This window comes from Panthera tigris, chromosome B2 (assembly GCF_018350195.1).
Source record: "Panthera tigris isolate Pti1 chromosome B2, P.tigris_Pti1_mat1.1, whole genome shotgun sequence".
Classification (NCBI taxonomy): domain Eukaryota; kingdom Metazoa; phylum Chordata; class Mammalia; order Carnivora; family Felidae; genus Panthera; species Panthera tigris.
In genome coordinates this window covers 56334585-56355504 of record NC_056664.1, presented here as the reverse complement: position 1 = coordinate 56355504, position 20920 = coordinate 56334585, and positions in this window count along the sequence as shown.

The following is a 20920-nucleotide window of genomic DNA, read 5'->3' as shown; positions in this document are numbered from 1 at the left end:
CGGAACAGCATGGAAGTTTTGTGTGTGTCTCGCATCCATGAAATACAGCCAGACCAACACTAAACCATCCTATACACCTAGAAAACTGACTGGAGGATTTAACACAACAATCTGCACAAACTGAACCACAGAATTCAGCAGGTACGCGGTGTATACAAGTGAACTTGGGAAGCGAGAAGGTGCAGGAAGGGAGGTGCTTTTGCGAGCGGAAAGAGGATGGAGACGGTTGGGGGGGGGGAATACGGGAAAAGCACCCCTCCCCAAAAGCAGCTGGAGAGAAAGTGGAAAATTGGAAACAGCCACAGGGACTAAACTAAAAAGGGAGAAAGGAGAAAGGAGAGGGTTTAAATTCCATTAAGACTGTAAACAAGGGGAGAGCAAAGTCTGCAACTCAGCAGCTCCATAGCTGGTGGTGCTCTGGTGGGAAGGGCGAATCCCCAGGAACAGAGTAGGATCCGGGAGGTTCTCTGGCCACACAGGGCAAAGTGGTTCAACTGCTGGAAGGACATTTGGTAGAGACTGTTGAAACCACCTGGTCCCAGAAGACCCCGGAAAACGGCCACATTTGCTGATGCTGGAACAAGGTTGTTAAGGGTGAAGCTTGGTGAAAGATGTGAGTTGTGATTTTCCATAATCCCTGAAACTCTGCTGCTACACTATCTTGTAAATTTTTTCCGGGGCGGGCTGGTACCTGGCCATAGTCTTGGGGCACCGGAGGCAGCAGGGTCCAGCAAGCGTTCCTGGGTGCAGCCGGCATTCGGCCATTGCTCGGTAAGACTGTCCCGCAGAGGGGCTGAACTGGTCAAAGCCGCAGTCCTTCAGAAGTAAGAGTCTGGGGAAAACAGCCACATCTGAGACAAAACTCCGGAGAGAGGTACTGCCTGGAGCCTGGTCACGGAGAGTGAAAGAGCGGGGAGTAGACGAAAGCTGAAGACAGAGGACGGGTGCGCGATTGCTGATCCAGGAGAACAGACTGGGTAGTGGATGAGGCTAGTTTTACCTCTCACGCGCATGCGCATATGCACCTGCCAGCACCACCTCAGTAGGCTAGCAGCGCCATCTATTGGAGACCGGAGCCATTACACTGAGATCCACCCAACTGGGCCAACTTTGCTCAAGAACACAAGTCTCACCACCAGCTTAGTTTATGGACTATAAAGCGCTACATAGACTGACTTCTAGGGGAAAAAGAAGCAATTTCAGTCCTACTTCAATCTGTTAGTAGGTCCATCTATTCAATTTTCTTTTATTTTCTCTTTTACACTTTTTTCTTTTTCTTGAATACAGAAAGAGAAAAATTCATTTTTATTTTCAATTTTTATTAAAAACATTTTTCTTTAATTTTATTACTGTATTTTTTACTTTTGTGTAAATTTTTTCAAGTTCTATTTTACTTCCATCATTTTGTTTAGGCTACTTCAGTATATTCACCTTTTCAAATTTTCAAATGATCTCTTTTTTTTCTTTTTCTTTTTTTTCTTTTTTGTTTCTTTTCTTTTTCTTGAGCGCAGAAAGAGAAGAACTTCAGTTTTACTTTCAATTTCTATTAAAATATTTTTCTTTAATTTTTTTTACTATATTTTTTGCTCTAGTGTAAATTTTTTCAAATTCTATTTTACCTCCATCATTTTATTTTAGTCTACTACAGTGTATTCACTGTTTCAAATTTTCAAATGATTTCCTTTTTTTTCTTTTTTCTCTTTTTCATTTCTTTTCTTTTTCTTGAAGATAGAAAAAGAAAAATTCATTTATTTTTAATTCTTATTAAAAATATTTTTAATTTTTCTACTATATTCTTTACTATTGTGTATATTTTTTCAAAGTCTATTTTACTCCCATCACCTCATTTTAGTCTACTTCAGTGTATTCATTTTTTCAAATTCTCAAACAATTTCTTTTTTCTCCCCCCCCACTTTTTTCTCTAATCTGTCAAACCACTTTCAACACCCAGATGAAAACACACCTAGGATCTAGCATCATTTATTCGATTTTGTGTGTGTGTGCATGTGTGTGTGTGTGTGTTTAATTTTTTAATTTTAATATTTTTTAATTTTATTTTTTATTTTAAGTTTTGTACCTCATTAATCCCTTTTCTCCCTTCAAAAAGACAAAACGAAGAAATTCACCCCAAAAGAAAGAGCATGAAGAAACGACAGCCAGGGATTTAACCAACACAGATACAAGCAAGATGTCTGAACCAGAATTTAGAATCATGATAATAAGAATACTAGCTGGAGTTGAAAATAGAATCCCTTTCTGCAGAGATAAAAGAAGTAAAAAATAGCATGAATGAAATTAAAAATGCTAAAAACTGAGCTGCAATCATGGATGGATGCAGCCACGGCAAGGATGGATAAGGCAGAACAGAGAATCAGCAATATAGAGGAAAAACATATAGAGAATAATGAAGCAGGAAAAAAAGATGGAGATTAGGGCAAAGAGCATGATTTAAGATTTAGAGAAATCAGTGACTCATAAAAAAGGAACAACATCAGAATCATAGGGGTCCCAGAGGAGGAAGAGAGAGAAAGAGGGGTAGAAGGGTTATGTGAGCAAATCATAGCAGAAAACTTTCCGAACCTGGGGAAAGACACAGACATCAAAATCCAGGAAGCACAGACAACCCCCATTAAATTCAATAAAAACCGACCATCAACAAGGCATATCATAGAAAAATTTACAAAATACTCAGGCAAGGGGAGAATCATGAAAGCAGCAAGGGAAAAAAAGTCCCTAACCCACAAGGGAAGACAGATCAGGTTTGCAGCAGAACTATCCACAGAAACTTGGCAGTCCAGAAAGGAGCAGCAGGATATATTCAGTGTGCTGAATCAGAAAAATATGCAGCCAACAATTCTTTATCCAGCAAGGCTGCCATTCAAAATGGAAGGAGAGATTAAAAGTTTCCCAGACAAACAAAAATTAAAGGAGTTTGTGACTGCTAAACCAGTCCTGCAAGAAATTTTAACGGGGACTCTCTGAGGGGAGAAAAGATATATATATCTTTTATATGTATATACATACAAAAAGCAACAAAGATTAGGAAGGACCAGAGAACACCACCAGAAACTCCAACTCTACAAACATCATACTGGCAATAAATTCATATCTTTCAGTACTCACTCTAAACATCAATGGACTCAATGCTCCAATCAAAAGACACAGGGTAACAGAATGGATAAGAAAACAAGCTCCATCAATATGTTGTTTACAAGAGACCCACTTTAGACCTAAAGACACCTTCAGATTGAAAATAAGGGGATGAAAAACCATCTATCATGCTGTATCAAAATATGCAGAAGGGCATTATATCATAATCAAGGGGTCTATTCACCAAGAAGACCTAACAATTGTAAACATTTATGCAACAAATGTGGCAGCACCCAAATATATTAATCAATGAATCACAAACATAAAGAAACTCATCGATAGTAATACCATAATAGTAGGAGACTTCAACACCCCACTCACAGCAATGGACAGAACATCTAATCAAAAAATCAACAAGGAAACAATGGCTTTGAATGACACACTGTACCAGATGGACTTAACAGATGTATTCAGAACATTTCATCCTAAAGCAGCAGAATATACACTCTTCTCCGGTGTACATGGAACGTCTCCAGAATTGACCATATACTGGGACACAAATCAGCCCTAAGTAAGTACAAAAAGATCAAGATCATATGGTGCATATTTTCAGGCCACAATGCTATGAAACTCAAAATCAACCACAAGAAAAAAATTGGAAAGGTAACAAATACTTGGAGGCTGAAGAACATCCTACGAAAAAATGAATGGCTAAGCAAGTAAAGAGGAAATTAAAAAGTATATGGATGTCAATGAAAATGATAACACCGCAACCCAAAACCTCTGGGATGCAGCAAAGGCAGTCATAAGAGGAAAGTATATAGCAATCCAGGCCTTCCTAAAGAGGGAAGAAAGATATCAGATACACAACCTAACTTTACGCCTCAAGCAGCTGGTAAAAGAACAGCAAATAAAACCCAAAACCAGCAGAAGACAGGAAATAACAAAGATTAGAGCAGAAATTAATGCTATCAAAACCAAAACCAAAAAACAAAACAAAACAAAAACAAAAACAAAAACAGTAGAACAGATCAATGAAACCAGAAGCTGGTTCTTTGAAAGAATTAACAAAATTGATAAACCACTAGCCAGTTTGATCAAAAAGAAAAAGGAAAGGACCCAAATAAATAAAATCCAGAATGAAAGAGGAGAGATCACAACCAACACAGCAGAAATAAAAACAATAATAAGAGAATATTATGAGCAATTATATGCCAATAAAATGGGCAATCTGGAAGAAATTGACAAATTCCTAGAAACGTACACACTACCAAAACTGAACCAGGAAGAAATAGAAAATTTGAATAGACCCATAACCAGTAAGGAAATCGAATTTGTAATCAGAAATCTGCCAAAAAACAAGTGTCCAGGGCCAGATGGCTTTCCAGGGGAATTCTAGCAAACACTTAAGGAAGAGTTAACACCTATTCTCTTGAAAGTGTCAAAAAAATAGAAATGGAAGGAAAACTTCCAAACTCTTTCTATGAAGCCAACATTACCTTGATCCAAAACCAGACAGAGACCCCACTAAAAAGGAGAACTATAGACCAATTTCCCTGATGAACATGGATGCGAAAGTCCTCGGCAAGATATTAGCCAACCTCCAACAATACATTAAAAAAATTATTCACCACGACCAAGTGGGATTTATACAGGGCTGGTTCAATATCTGCAAAACAATTAACGTGATTCATCACATCAATAAAAGAAAGGACAAGAACCATATGATCCTCTCAATAGATGTAGAGAAAGCATTTGACAAAATACAGCATCGTTTCTTGATAAAAACCCTCAAGAAAGTAGGGATAGAAGGAGCATACCTCAAGATCATAAAAAGCCATATTAACTACCCAACGCTAATATCATCCTCAATGGGGAAAAACTGAGAACTTTCCCCCTAAGGTCAGGAACAAGACAGGGTTGTCCACTCTCGCCACTGTTATTCAACATAGTATTGGAAGTCTTAGCCTCTGCAATCAGACAACACTAAGAAATAAAAGGCATCCAAATCGGCCAGGAGGAGATCAAACTTTCACTCTTTGCAGATGACATGATACTCTATATGGAAAACCCAAAAGATTCCACCAAAAACCTCTAGAATTGATTCATGAATTCAGCAAAGTTGCAGGATACAAAATCAACACACAGAAATCAGTTGCATTCCTATTACACCAACAATGAAGCAACAGAAAGAGAAATCAAAGAATCGATCCCATTTACAGTTGCACCAAAAAACATAAAACACCTAGGAATAAATCTAACCAAAGAGGCGAAAAATCTATACGCTAAAAACTATAGAAAGCTTATGAAAGAAATTGAAGAAGACACAAAAAATCATTCCATGCTCCTGGATAGGAAGAACAAATATTGTTAAAATGTCGATACTACCCAAACCAAGCTACATATTCAATGCAATCCCTATCAAAGTAACACCAGCATTCTTCACAGAGCTAGAACACATAATCCTAAAATTTGTATGGAACCACAAAAGACCCCGAATAGCTAAAGTGATCTTGAAAAAGAAAATCAAAGCAGGAGGCATCACAATCCCAGACTTCAAGCTACACTACAAAGCTGTAACCATCAAGACAGTATAGTACTGGCACAAGAACAAATAAATGGAACAGAATAGAGAACCCAGAAATGGACCACAAACATATGGCCAACTAATCTTTGACAAAGCAGGAAAGAATATCCAATGGAATAAAGACAGTCTCTTCAGCAAGTGGTGCTGGGAAAACTGGACAGCGACATGCAGAAGAATGAACCTGGACCACTCTCTTAGACTGTACACAAAAATAAACTCAAAATGTATGAAAGACAGGACGCCATCAAAATCCTCAAGAAGAAAGCAGGCAAAAACCTCCTTGATCTTGGCCGCAGCAACTTCTTACTCAACACGTCTCCAGAGGCAACGGAAACAAAAGCAAAAATGAACTACTGGGACCTCATCAAAATAAAAACCTTCTGCACAGCGAAGGAAACAATCAACAAAACTAAGAGGCAACCTACAGAATGGGAGAATATATTTGCAAACAACATATCAGATAAAGGGTTAGTACCCAAAATCTATAAAGAACTTATCAAACTCAACACCCAAAAAACAAAGAATCCAGTGAAGAAATGGGCAAAAGCCATGAATAGACAGTTCTCCAAAGAAGACATCCAGATGGCCAACCGACACATAAAAAAATGCTCAACATCACCCATCATCAGGGAAATACAAGTCAAAACCACAATGAGATACCACCTGACACCTGTCAGAATGGCTAACATTAAGAACACAGGCAACAACAGATGTTGGCGAGGATGCGGAGAAAGAGGATCTCTTTTGCATTGGGTGCAGCCACTCTGGAAAACAGTATGGAGCTTCCTCAAAAAACTAAAAATATAACTACCCTACGACCCAGCAATTGCACTACTAGGTATTTATCCACGGTATACAGGTGTGCTGTTTCGAAGGGACACATGCACTCTCATGTTTATAGCAGCACTATCAACAATAGCCAAAGTATGGAAACAGCTCAAATGTCCACTGATGGATGAATGGATAAAGAAGATGTGGTATATATATACAATGGAGTATTCCTCGGCAATCAAAAAGAATGAAATCTTGCCATTTCCAACTATGTGGATGGAACTGGAGGGTATGATGCTAAGTGAAATTAGTCAGAGAAAGACAAAAATCATACGACTTCACTCATATGAGGACTTTAAGAGACAAAACAGATGAACGTAAGGGAAGAGAAACACAAATAATATAAAAACAGGGACAGGGACAAAACAGAAGAGACTCATAAATATGGAGAACAAACTGAGGGTTACCAGAGGGGTTGTGGGAGGGGGGATGGACTAAATGGGTAAGGGGCACTAAGGAATCTACTTCTGAAATCATTGTTTCACTATATGCTAACTAATTTGGATGTAAATATTTTAAAAATAAAAAATAAAATTAAAAAAATATATATTTATATCTCATTTTGATTAAAAGTTTTGTATGTATATGTGTATTTATTGTGTATATAAAAATATAATGTATAAAGATCATATTTAATCATTATATTATTTAGTAACATAAAAATGGTTAACTAAATTAAGTGGCAGATGTTATTCCACAGTGTGCATATAAAATATGTAATTACATAGAAAAATGCTTATCTTATAAGTGATAAAGCAAGATACAAATATAGCATACTCCAAATATATATTTCATTTATAGATAAAGATACACAAATATATGGGGCTCCTGGGTGGCTCAGTCAGTTAAGCATCCGACTTCAGCTCAGGTCATGATCTCAAGGTTCATGAGTTTGAGCCCCGCATTGGGCTCTGTGCTGACAGCTCAGAACCTAGAGCCTGCTTCAGATTCTGTGTCTCCCTCTCTCTCTGCCCCTCCCCTACTCGCACGCACTCTCTCTCTCTCAAAAATAAAATAAACGTTAAAAAATTTTTTAAAAAGATACACAAATAGAGGGTAAAGTCTTTTTAAAATTAATCTAGCTGTTAACAGCTATTTGTGCTATCTTGAGCAAGGAGTACTAAGAAGTAAGTGTTTTGAAATTTCTTTTCTAATTTTTTTCAACATGCATATATTATGCATGTTGATGACAACACTTTGTAAAATATGCACACAGTGAAGGAAGTCATTCTCCTCCCCCTTCCCTCCTCCACTTTCTCCTCCTCTTCTTCCTCCCTATCCTGCGTTTACTTCTTTTGATATACAGTTCTATGAGCTTTAACTCATGCAGAGATTCTGGTAACTGCCATCACCAAAAGAACACAGAACAATTCCAACACCCCAAAGAATTCCCTGTTCCTACTTCTTTGCACTCAGACTCTCTTCCTATCCCTAATCCCTGGCAGCCACTAATCTGCTCTCTGCTCCTACAGCTTTGCCTTTTCCAGAATCTCAAGTAAATGGGTGACACAATTTTTATTTCCATCTTAAATGTTTTCATATTGTTTCAAATTAAGAAGTGAGGTTTTCACAAAATTATTTATCTGCAAAATGATTATTTTCTAAGAAGTGATTTCTGGATTCAGGATTGCTTATTCAGTGGGCATACTTTTTAATTGTTCCATATGTATTTCAAATTGCTTTCCAGGAGTTCGGCATCAATCTTTTCCTCTACCATTAGTGTACAAGGCTGTTCAATAAGAAAATGCTTTGCTGGGCGCCTGGGTGGTTCAGTCAGCTAAGCGTCTGACTTTGGCTCAGGGCATGATCCCATGGCTTGTGAGTTCAAGCCCTCCTTTGGGCTCTGTGCTGACAGTGCCTGGAGCCTGCTTCGGATTCTCTGTTTTCTTCTCTCTCTGCCCCTTCCCCGCTTGTGCTCTCTCTCTCTCTCTCTCTGTGTCTCTCTCTCTCTCTCAAAAATAAACATTAAAAAAATTTTAATAAATAAAATGCTATCATAGACTGATGATATGATAGGTAAAAATTACATTTTATTCACCTGATATTTGGTTTTTTCATTATCAATTTGTTGGATTTCATCTAAGCATGTTTTTAGCCATGCACATTTTCTTCTATGTCTCATTGATTTGTGTTTGCTCATGTTTTCTAGGATATTAGTGATATTTTTAATTATTAATTTGTAGAATTCTTTAAAGAGAAGCTTTGTCTTATTTGTTGCAAAATGTTTCCCAGTTTGTCTTTCTATTTTAAGTATTGTTTTTAATCTGTTAAAGTTACATATTTTGTTAAACCTATTGCTCCGGTACTTTATAACTTTTCCTATTGATTTTAATTGAAGGGACATCTCCCCTACCTCAACATCAGTTAAATATTCATTTATATTTTTATTTTGTAAAAAATAAAATGAAAACAAATGTAATTCTGTATTTTCTTTAATAGATCAAAAGGTAGGCTATTGGATTTCTTTCTTTTTGTTTTAGTCATTGTGCACTTGTCTGTGTGTAGATCTATATTAGGACAGCAGATTAAATTATCTGAATCCAAATCCTCTGAAATTCACCCTCTATGCTATTCCAATTCTTAGAACTGATGAGAAATACATTGCGGCGGCCTCTGTCAGCCACTGTTAATTGTTTTCCATTTCCTCTCTTTTTCTTGCAAAAAAAAATTATTATTATTATTATTATTATTATTATTATTATTTACATACAGGCAATGTGCTGAGGCCTAAATTATAAATCACAATTGGCTTAAGATAGTCATGACTGTACGGTTAACCATCCGACTTCGGCTCAGGTCAATGATCTCAGGGTCTGTGAGTTTGAGCCCCGCGTCAGGCTCTGTGCTGACAGCTCAGAGCCTGGAGCCTGCTTCAGATTCTGTGTCTCCCTCTCTCTCTGACCTTCCCCCGTTCATGCTATGTCTCTCTCTGTCTCAAAAATAAATAAACATTAAAAAATTTTTAATAAAAAAAAGATAGTCATGACTGTATTAACTGATTTCCCAACTTCCCTGGTAGTAGGGTAGCTGTGTGACCCAGTTAGGGTTGCCAGATGGAGTACAAGACATCCAGTTAATTTGACTCTCAGATGAACAATGACTAATTTTTGTGTCCCAAATATTGCATTGGACATAGAGTAAAAATTAGTAATAGTTTACCTAAAATTCAAATGTAACTATATGCCTTATATTTGTGTTTGTAAAATCTGATGCTCACCTATACCCAGTTCTGGCCAATGAAACCTAATGACAAGTCTGTTGCAAGGATTTCTGGGAAAGTTTCTGCATTTCAAATAAAGGGTCATATAGGATTGGTCTTTCCTTTTGCCTGTTCTTGAATGTAGATGCAAAGTATGCAAGTGTAATGGCCATGTTGGGATGAGTGTTACCACAAAGCATTAGAAATGAAAGCCACAAAATGAGAGGACAGATTGAAAAGCTACCTGAAGCCTAGTCCCTGGCATAAGAGGCACTGGAGTCTGACTCCTGAATTTTTTCCTTTACAAGAAAAATAACTCCTATTTAAAAAAAACACTGTAAGTTGGGTTTTCTTACATTTTAAGCTGAATGAAGTCCTAATGGTTACATATTGCTTGAGGACCATTTCCTTCTATTTCTACAAGAATGCTTCACTTATAATGACAATAAATACAACCATTCATTCATTTAGCACTTACATTTTGAGCACTGACTTTATGTTTGGGAAGCACTGATTTACTAGATCACTCTCCCAACTATCTGCCAATGATTTTCCAGAATGTTGTAAAGCATAGAAAGTTGCTGGTGTTACTAACATACTTCAAATTCTTTAAAAAAAAAAAATGTTATTCACATGCCAGATGCAATATTTGGGTCAGGGATTAGAGAATAGGGAATTTATAGTGTATCCTCTTAACTTTTGTTCAGAAAGCTAGCATAGCTCTTGGACAAGTAAAAAATATATGTCACTGGTAATTTTCTCAATCTAACACCTTTGGTCTTCTAAGCTGTGAAAATTATTTCTAGATTCTGGAGATAGGTCATCAGGCATGGGTTTAGTAGTGTGGCTTTGTGCCACTCCCTATTTTGAGCATCATCTGACAATTGGATTTTCTCAGAAGATATAGATAGTGCTATTCTTGGAAAATGTGACACAGTTGTCTTATAGTCATGACTTAGTTACTATAAATTTTACATCCGTGTTGTAGCAGAAGATAATTCCTTCTAAGAATTGGCACATTTCCCCAATGTTATAGGCTTTGCATCCTCTTGTTTCCCCAACATTGAGGCTTCGAAGAAGTATAGGAAATCATGAACCAAGCACAGCCAATCAACTTCAATCCCAATGACATAATTTTCTAAAAATAAATCTAAGTTTTAGTTTGCCTAATACTTATAAATACTATATTTAAAATAAATTTTATAGGGGTACCTGGTTGGCTCAGTCAGTTAAGTGTCTGACTTCCGCCCAGGTCATGATCTTACGGTTTGTGAGTTGGAGCCCCATGTCGGACATCTGCTGTCAGCAGAGCCGGCTTTGGATCCTCTGTCCCCCACCTCTCTCTCTCTGCCCCTCCTCTGCTTGTTCCCTCTCTCTCCCTGTCTCTCTCTCATTCTCTCAAAATAAATAGACTTAAAAACAAAACAAAAAAATAAAAAATAAAATAAAATTTATATTAAAACTATATTGGAATGCTAACTACTCTATAAACAGTCAATAAGCTCTTTAATGACTGATAAATATTAATGGCAGATTAATATATTGATGTTTGTATCATGTTAATTACCTGACCATTTGGTTTCAGAGGAAAACTAACAATTATATGTCATATATTTGGTGACTGCAAAGTTATATTAAGCTTTTCAGTGCTCTCTCATTAAAAAATAGATCTTTTTCAAGTGAGGTTACTCAAGCTTTATTCAGTTAACCGTAGTATACACAGTTTAAAAGCATAAACTATATGTGGTGCTGAATAATAGCTCCCCAAAATGTCCATGTGCTAATTCCTAGAACCTGTGAATGCTACCTTATATGGCAACAGGAACTTGGTTAAGATGGATATTTTGAGTGGGTACATTATCCTGTATTATCCAGGTAGAACTGGTATCATCACGAGGACGTATAAGAGGGAGGCAATGGATCTAAGACACAGGAGGTGAAGTAAAAATGGAGCAGATATTTGTGGATCTGAAGATGGAGGAAAGGACCATGAGCCAAATAATGCAAGGAATGCATCCCTCAAATCTAGAAAAGACAACCAAGATGTAACATGTCATTCTTGAATTTCTACCCCTAACAAGAAGAACAACTAACAACTAGTCAATAATAGGACATCTCTGAGAGGTCCTAGAGAGTTCTAGAACACAGGGATCTGGCTGAAGCACCATCCTATAACACAGAGATCAAGGCAGACTGCATTAGAAGGGTAAGAGAAGTGGCTACATGTTGACCCTCCCCCAGGCCAGCACAGCACCATAAGGAGAGGTCTTCCCTAAGCATTTGGCTTCTTTACTGGGAAAAGAAAACCAGTTGGAACTGGGACAACCAGCACCACCCCCCAGCAATGTGGGTCTGTCTCTTTGTGGGAAGCACCAGTCTGATCTCATCCCACTGAGATTGCAGAGTAATCTGTGGAACCTAGCCCCTGGGAATCTTACCATGATGGAGGAGGGAGGTGGGGCTTACAACAACCAGCACTCCTACTTTGGCAGACTGATTTCATGCCTGCAGTACCCAAATGGTAATCCCAACCATCAGCTTTGCTCATCTGTAGAACCAAGTCAGCGGTGCACTCTGACCAGGGAACTCGACAAGGTGAAGATCTGCTTGATTTGGATCCTCAAATGAAGAATTTAGCCAGTCCTAGAACCGGGTTGGCACACACCCTAGGAAGGAGCTGAGTCATAGCCCCACAGTTGTAGAGACTGTCTCCCAGCCACATGTGACCAGAAAGGCTGGTGGGGGAACACCTGGAAGCAGTCTAGCCTGGTAACACTCAAGCCCAGAGAAGGGCTGGCAGAGCTGATAATTTGCAGAGCAAAGCCAGTGGGCCTGTTCAAGCAAGGAACTTGGGGTGCAAGTCAGTTTGAGTTAAGACAACAAACGGCACTACCAGCCTTAGAGCTGCTTCTCACACTGTAGTGGGACAGAAACTAATTCATAGTCCTTCCTACTACTGAATACAGCCTCCAGAGCACACAGCGAAACTGGGTAGATGGTTTTTCTACCTAGCAAAACCAGTGGCTTCACCTGATCAGGGAATTCAGCACACTCTTCTTGATGGATTCAGGTCCCCCAAACAATGAGTCCGACAGTCCCTGGGTCCCATCCTGCTGCCCTGACAGGGCAGGGAGGCTAATTCATAGTCCCATTCATAACTGAATATAGTACCTTCACTTTTTCCTTTGGTGACTGACACCTACAATCTAACCTCAGCGAAGCTATCTGAACCAAGAACAAAATTCTTGCCCAAGCAGGGGTATTCTTGTTGACTCTGAGGCCAGCTTCACTCTTGACCTTGTGTTTTAAATCTAAAAGATGACACATTCTCCTTTTAAGAGTTACCTCTTCTAAACTGAATTTCTGTCATTGGCATCCGAAGTGTCTGACAGATAAACCCACCTATAGGTGTCTTGCTACCCACCCATTTTTGCATTGTGTTTAAGCGTCCTCATACTTCATATTTTCAACCCATTGTGAGAATTAAAGCATTTCTTTTCCTCAGCCTGAAATTCACTGTCTTTAAGTCTTAACAATCTTGAAACATCTTAGGTACAATTTAATATTAAAATATCATGTCTAAAATAAGTGAAGTTTTCCTTATTCTTATTTCATAGCTGCAGTCTAACTTCTCTGTGTGCTTATAGCTGGTGATTTCCTTCAAACTTGAACTTGCAAAATGTACACTTCAGTATGCATCTTAATGCCTCTTATTACCCAGAATACATATCCTTCTTATGTTTAATCGATTCCTTTCCAAAAATATTTGTTTTTAATTTTTTATTAAGGGATTCTATTGTGGGGATGCCCCGTGGGAGTGAGTGAGAAAATCCTGGGGCCAACAGGTTTGAGTCCTCATCTCCAATCTGCCAGCGAAATCAGGGGAAGAGACGCCTGCAGACGTGGGAGGGAGAAAGCTCTACCGCCCAAGAAAAGAGCAAGTGGGCAGGCAGCGGCGGGGCAGAACCGAACTGTCTGCAGGGTCTATAGAGGCCGGTCCTGGTCGGCACCGCTCACCTCGAGGCCATGGTGCAGTCGGTGCTCTGGGTGATACCCAGGTGAGGGCAGCGGCTCCGCCAGGGTATTCCACCCCTGAATTGGGTAGATGCCAGGTGGGGAAGAAAGGATGCTGCCGCCACTTCTCCCTGGTAGCACCCTGAGCGGCCGCAGTTGCCGCAGCAGTAGCAGCAGAAAGCCCAATGCGGGCGGAGGGTTAGGGTTAGGGTTAGGGTTAGGGTTAGGGTTAGGGTTAGGGTTAGTAGCTGCAGAAAGCCCAACACGGGTGGAGGGGGCGGCTCGAACTGCTGGTAAAGTCGCCCAACAGCTGTTTCTCTGTAGCATGCGAGTTGACAAAACAACCAAAGAACAGGGCTCCCCGTTACAATCCCCATCGAGCTCTTTTCCTTGCCATCTGGATCTCATTTATGCGGAAACATGCCTTGCACTTGTACCTGGAGGAACTGGAGACAGTGGATTCGACCTTTAGCGGTGGTCATCTACCTGGTGTCCATAGCGTTTGCGGTTCCTCTGTGCGTGTGGGAATTACAGAAGCTGGAAGTTGGAATACACACAAAGGCTTGGTTTATTGCTGGCATTTTTTTTTGTGCTGTTGACTATACCTATATCACTCTGGGTGATATTACAACATTTAGTGCATTATACACACCCTGAATTACAGAAACCAATAAAAAGGATTCTTTGGATGGTACCCATATACACTTTACATATTTCAAAGCTATGAAATATCTTTGAAATATCTCAGCATTGCAATATGTAGATACCTGCAGAGAATGTTATAAAGCTTATGTCATTTACAACTTTATGGGATTCCTTACCAATTATCTAACTAACTGGTATCCAAATCGGATATTAATTCTTGAAGCCAAAGATCAGCAGAAACATTTCCCTCCCTTATGTTGTGGTCCACCATGGACTATGGGAAAAGTATTGCTGTTTAGGTGCAAACTGGGTGTACTGCAGTATACAGTTATCAGACCATTCACCACCATTGTTGCTTTAATCTGTGAGCTGCTTGGTATATATGATGAAGGAAACTAGCTTTTCAAATGCTTGGACTTACTTGGTTATAATAAACAACATGTCACAATTCTTTGCCATGTATCTTCTGCTGCTATTTTATAAAGTACTGAAGGAAGAGTTGGGTCCAATTCAACCTGTTGGCAAATTTCTTTGTGTAAAGCTGGTGGCTTTTGTTTCCTTTTGGCAAGCAGTCGTTATCGCTTTGTTGGTTAAAGTTGGCGTTATTTCTGAAAAGCATACATGAAAATGGCAAACTGTAGAAGCTGTGGCTACAGGACTCCAGGACTTTATCATCTGTATTGAGATGTTCCTTGCTACTATTGCTCATCACTACACTTTCTCATATAAACCATAGGTCCAAGAAGCAGAAGAGGGTCATGCTTTGATTCCTTTCTTGCCATGTGGGATGGTTCAGATATTAGGGATGATATTTCTGAGCAAGTAAGGCATGTTGGATGGACAGTCATGGGACATTCTAGGAAGAAGTTCTTTCCTGAGGACCAAGATCAAAATGAACATACAAGCTTGTTACCATCATCATCACAAGATGCAATTTCTGTTGCCTCTTCTGTACCACCTTCACCCATGGGTCACTACCAAGGGTTTGGACACACTGTGACTCCCTAGAGTACGCCTCCTATGGATAACATACCTGATGAAATGTATAATGACACTACAGGAGAGAAAAATGAACTTTCAGATAAATCTGTGGCCTCCTGAACAAGTGTGCAGAAGCAAACTGTACTCCTTCTACCATGTTATTTCATCACCTCGTATCCCATTGCTCAGGATTTTGTGCTTGGGACAAGCCATAAATGATGGAAGGTTTCAACACAAAGAAGGTGAGAAAGCCAGGTACAGCTACTGGATTTAACGGAGTTTTGTATATCACAAATAATCAGTCTAAATATCCTAGACTTTGACTTGATTTCTTAACATTAGACTATCACATATTCAAATGGTAGAAAATGACTTTACTAAATGTTCCTGGTGTTGCATTGCTTTATCAAGAGGATGGACATTAAAAAAAAGTCAGTGCTTCCTACCACTGCTGCATGAATAGAATGCTCTGGAATTTAGCAGAAAGTATAATTTGGAAATATGAATTAGTGGAACTTAATCATAATCATGTGCCACATATGCCTGCCTAACAATTATTTCTCTATTTCTCAACTGGATGTCTTTCAATAAATACAAATTCATCATTAAAAATTTTTTTTTATTAATACTAAGGTGTGAATAAATGACTGTCAGTTACAGGGTTATTAGTAACAGTGATAATCTTTAGATTAAAAATAATCCAAATAATAAGCATAGGTTGTTAAGTTCTAAAAGTAGAAGCTCAGGTATTAACAAAACATGTGGTGATTTCATGGGTTTTTAGGTTATCATTCTTGGATTTCTTAAGTCAATTATCCTGTGAAATACACAACTGAATTATGTATTGTTAGGTGTTTTGTGACAGAAGGGTCTTTAGATAAACTCAGATATCTGAAGTACTTGTAGATGTTAAAAAAATCACAACTGAGTTAATATCCATGGTAATGATTTTATATTCTTGTGGTTATCTTTTTAAAATCCAATCATGTGTATGACAACCCTCAACCCTAAATCTTTAAGTGGACTGTTGGCTTTAAGACAGAAAAAAGATACCTCCCTCTTTTCTTGTCTAACTCTAATAGATAACAAAAGAAATGAGAAAGAGAAATGGAAATATGTCTTGATGACCGAAAAAATAGATATAGAACAAATATATATGCATATATATATATGAGTGTGTGTATATATATATGAATATATATATGAATATATATATATATATATATATATGCTTCCCATAATAGTAAAAAATAACACAGGGATGAGGATGAATGCCTAAAAGCATACCTGCTGGTGCAGATTTCATGCAAAAGGGTTGGGATACCGGCTTTTCAAGGGTAGAGGACTACCTTAAGTGGTAAGGCCAATGATCTCTTACTTGAAAAAGAAGATTTGCTTCAAGGATGAGAACTGCTGCAGAAATTTCCCTCACATTTACTTCATACTAGGATCTTGCAAGGGAAGCTGAGAAAATCCACCATCTTTGCACCTGCATGGCAAAGTGGAAGAAACCCTGTGGGTGGGAAGCAGTTTTCAGCTAAAGTAAGCACGTGCTGGGGGCAAGATGCACTATGAATGGCTTGAAAATCAATTAAGAGATATGTGTGTGTTTAAGTGTATGGAGATAACCTCTAGCAAAGCCAGGGATTATATAATATTCAGAACACTATGGAATAATGGAGAGTAAAGAGGTGGTAGAAAGTAGATGGATAGAAATTTCAACATTACTTGCAGTAGGAAATGAATAGGCACTGGTAAAAAAAATAGATTAATTCCACTGAGAAAATCACAATTATAAAGGACCACAATAACATTTAGAGAGCATAAGTTTTTAAAATTAACAAAGGTAAACATACACAGTAAAGGAAACACAGACCTTATTGAGAAAGAAAATAAATAAAATATAAAATCTAAAAAAAATAACATAAATTAAGATGAGAAAATTAAAACAAGCATTAATTTTATCTCCATAAATATAAATGAGGTTTGGGGCACCTAGGTGGCTCAGTCAGTTGAGTGTCAGACTTTGGCTCAGGTCATGATCTCACCGTTCATGAGTACAAACCCCACGTAGGGTTCTGTGCTGTCAGCTTACAGCCTGGAGCCTACTTTGGATTCTGTGTCTCCCTCTCTCTCTGCTCCTCCTCTGCTCTTGCTCTGTCTCTCTGTCAAAAATAAAGACATTTATAAATAAATAAATAAGGTTTGTTTATCTATTAAAAGAAAAAAATATGCTCACATTGATTAATCAAGTAAAACCCAACTACTTGTCATATATAGGAGATAAAAAATAAAATAACACAGAAAGATTGAAACAAAAGAGAAGAAAAAGGAAATTGAAGATTTAAAATTTCTCAGCATATTATCAGATAATACATAGTTCTAAAAAAACTGAATCAAAAATACTTTATAAAATAAACACTGATCCACAATGAAAATTTTATTATCATGATCTATATACAAAGTAATTTCATCAAAATCAAGAAGAAAAATTCATTAGTATGGGCCACTCTCAACCTATAATAGATTGAATTAGAAAAGAGCTAAATAACTTTATTACTTATATTGATCTAAATGATATAACTCAACTGAGCAAAGAAGTTACATTTTCTATGTACACATAAAACAGTCACAGTATTTGACAAAAAATGCTCAATAATTCAAAACAGTAAAAATTCTAGAAACATTATGCTTTGTTTATAATGTAATATAACAAGAAATTGTTGTTGTTATAACAACAGAAAATCAGTAAGACAAGAAAAAGTGAATTAATTTATGTACTTCTATTACTTCTCACTTTCTATCTTTAAAAAATGTTTTAACATTTAATATTTTTCAGGATAAATTATGACATGGAAGAGCAAGGTGTAATATAGTGTTTTACTTTGCATGTTTTCACATTTTATAACATAATATGCTATAGTATATTTTAAAATTATATATTTAAGTTACAATTATATACATACTCTTGTATATGCACAGCCATTTCTGAAATCATGTATTAGAATTTGTAATTTTTAGACAGTGAACTTGAGGAAATAGTAGGATGAGACTTACTTTTCTCTTAAATTTTTTATCATTTGCCTATAAAACCTATTACATATTTAACAAGAACTGAAAGGGTTTGTAAAACTGCTTTATATAGATATTCTCAGTAAGTGCACACATACATAGAAGGCATACTGCAAAGTATTAGCTGTTGTTATCTCTGTCAAGTGGGATTTTAGATAGCATATATCTCTTGTTTATATTTTACCATATTTTATGTTTTAACCTAAAGTATGGATCACACTTACAATTGGAAACACCAACTATAAGCCTTTCTCCATTTTGGAAAATAATAGCAAGTCTATACTGAGATGGTGTCCCATGCTTCTGAGAAAAACTGTAAACTCTTTAGTGTAGCATTCCAGGCTCTTTACAACACCATCCCATTTCGTATTCCCAGCATTAGTGCCTGCCTTATCTGCTTCACATACTTTGTATCAGGCAAAGAACTGACTCCAAATTTTCATGGTTTATTGATAACTTCATGCCGTTTTTCATGTCGTTCTTTCTGCATAGAATAAATGTTCTTTCCTTTAATGAGTATCCACCCCTTCGTTTTAAAAAGTTTATTTAAGGGCTGCCTGAGTGTCTCAGTCGGTTAAGTATCCAACTTCAGCTCAGGTCATGATCTCATGGTTCAAGAGTTCGAGCCCAGGGTCGGGCTGTGTGCTGACAGGCTCCAAGCCTGGAGCCTGCTTCAGATTCTGTGTCTCCCTCCCGCTCTGCCCCTCTCCCGCTCACGCTCTATCTCTCAAGGATAAACATTAAAAAAAAAAAAAAGAGTCTTTTATTAAAAAAATAAACTAAAAAATTCATTTCAATGTTACTTTAGTGATATTGGCAGGTAAAATGAATTACTACTTCCTCTGATTTCTTTGATAATGGAATTAAGTGCATATATCTTATATGACACTGTGTAGCATGAATGTGTGTGTGTATGCAGGCGCGTGTGTGCGTGCATGCTTTGGGAAAGCACTGGAGGGTATGGCGAGAAGAGGAGGTAGTGGAGGAGAGATCAAGTGTCCAGTGCAAAGGAAGAGTACTACAGGAAGGGAAAGAGAGAGATGGAGGAGGGAGAGAGAGAAAATAAATGAGAAAAAGATAATAAAATTAGTTATCATTCCATCGAGCCCTCATCTCCAATATAATAAAAGAGATTTGAGTTGAGGCGGGAGATGTTCAAATTTAAACTTTTCTAACTACGAACAATTCTGCTTGCTCACATAGAAGAGATAGGTGATAACTTGATCTTCTGAAAGCATGTCTTTGTTGACGTCTATAATGGTAACTTTCCTGTGCTAAGCAGGTGTGCAAATCTAGAGATTGTTGTTAGCCATATCCTATATATGCTGATATAAGGAGATTTAGTTCAAATGTTCAACAAAACTGTTGTTCAAGTAAGTCACAATTAATTCTGAATACTTTGATAAGAATTAGCCTAAGAACTATTTGGTAATGAGTCACCTCAATTTTTTTTTTTCACTTTGACACCAATATTATAAGCATTAAAAAAAGATGACTTAAGCTGTGGGCTGCTTTAGACTGAATTTAGAAGAATAAAAACTTTATCCTGAATTAAGAACAGTGTATTTTTGGTCATTGATTTTAATGCCACAGGATATATCATATGACTTCCACAGTGTTCTGATTAAAAACAAAAACAAAAACTATAGCATTTCTTTATTTATTAGTCAATAAATATTTATGTATTTATTTATTAGTCAATAACAATGTTTTCGTTTAGAATTTTTAAAGGATTTTAGTTTTGAGGTATAGTTACGATTAAATAAATAAAGTTGTACTTCTCAAAGAACTATTTTTTTTAATGAAGTTTTAGCATGTTTAAGTTATTCTGGAATTCTGAATTAATTGTTTTTTGGTAGAGTCTAACAATTTTATGACCTTGTACAAAATTTCCAACTCCTGAGCCTCAATTGCTCATGATTAAAATATTAGTACTCCCCTCATAGGGTTCTTGCTAATAATTTCAAAGTGAATAGTGCAATAATGATTCCTATGTTAAACTTCTATTTTACTACTTGGGGAGGGGGTAGGTAAAAGGATTTAAAGATGATTTATAATTTAAATATTAAGATAAAATCTTGTGTAATATTTACAGAATCAGTATTCTATGCCTCAAATGGCAATGCATGCACAGTTGAAAACAAATATGATTAATTAATGACAAAGCATTTCTACTCTTGATAACACTGTAGTGATGTGTAGGAGACTCATCCTCTCACATACAGAAATTAAACACTGTGAAAAATTTGAAAAAGTAACTTTTGATGAGATATTGGAAAACAATCTAAATCAGGCAGAACTGGAGGGTAGATGGTCTCTGGAAAAACAATGTTCACTAGGTGGCATCTGAATTTATACGGCTTTTCTCTCCATACAGTGTTGGGTAGCCTGAATATAAGTGCAAAGTCAGAGTCTAACTAGTTTGAAAAGGTGAGACCAGAGTTCAGGAATACCAGAGAAATTAAAACATGAGGGGAATATTGGCAAAAGGAGCATCCACA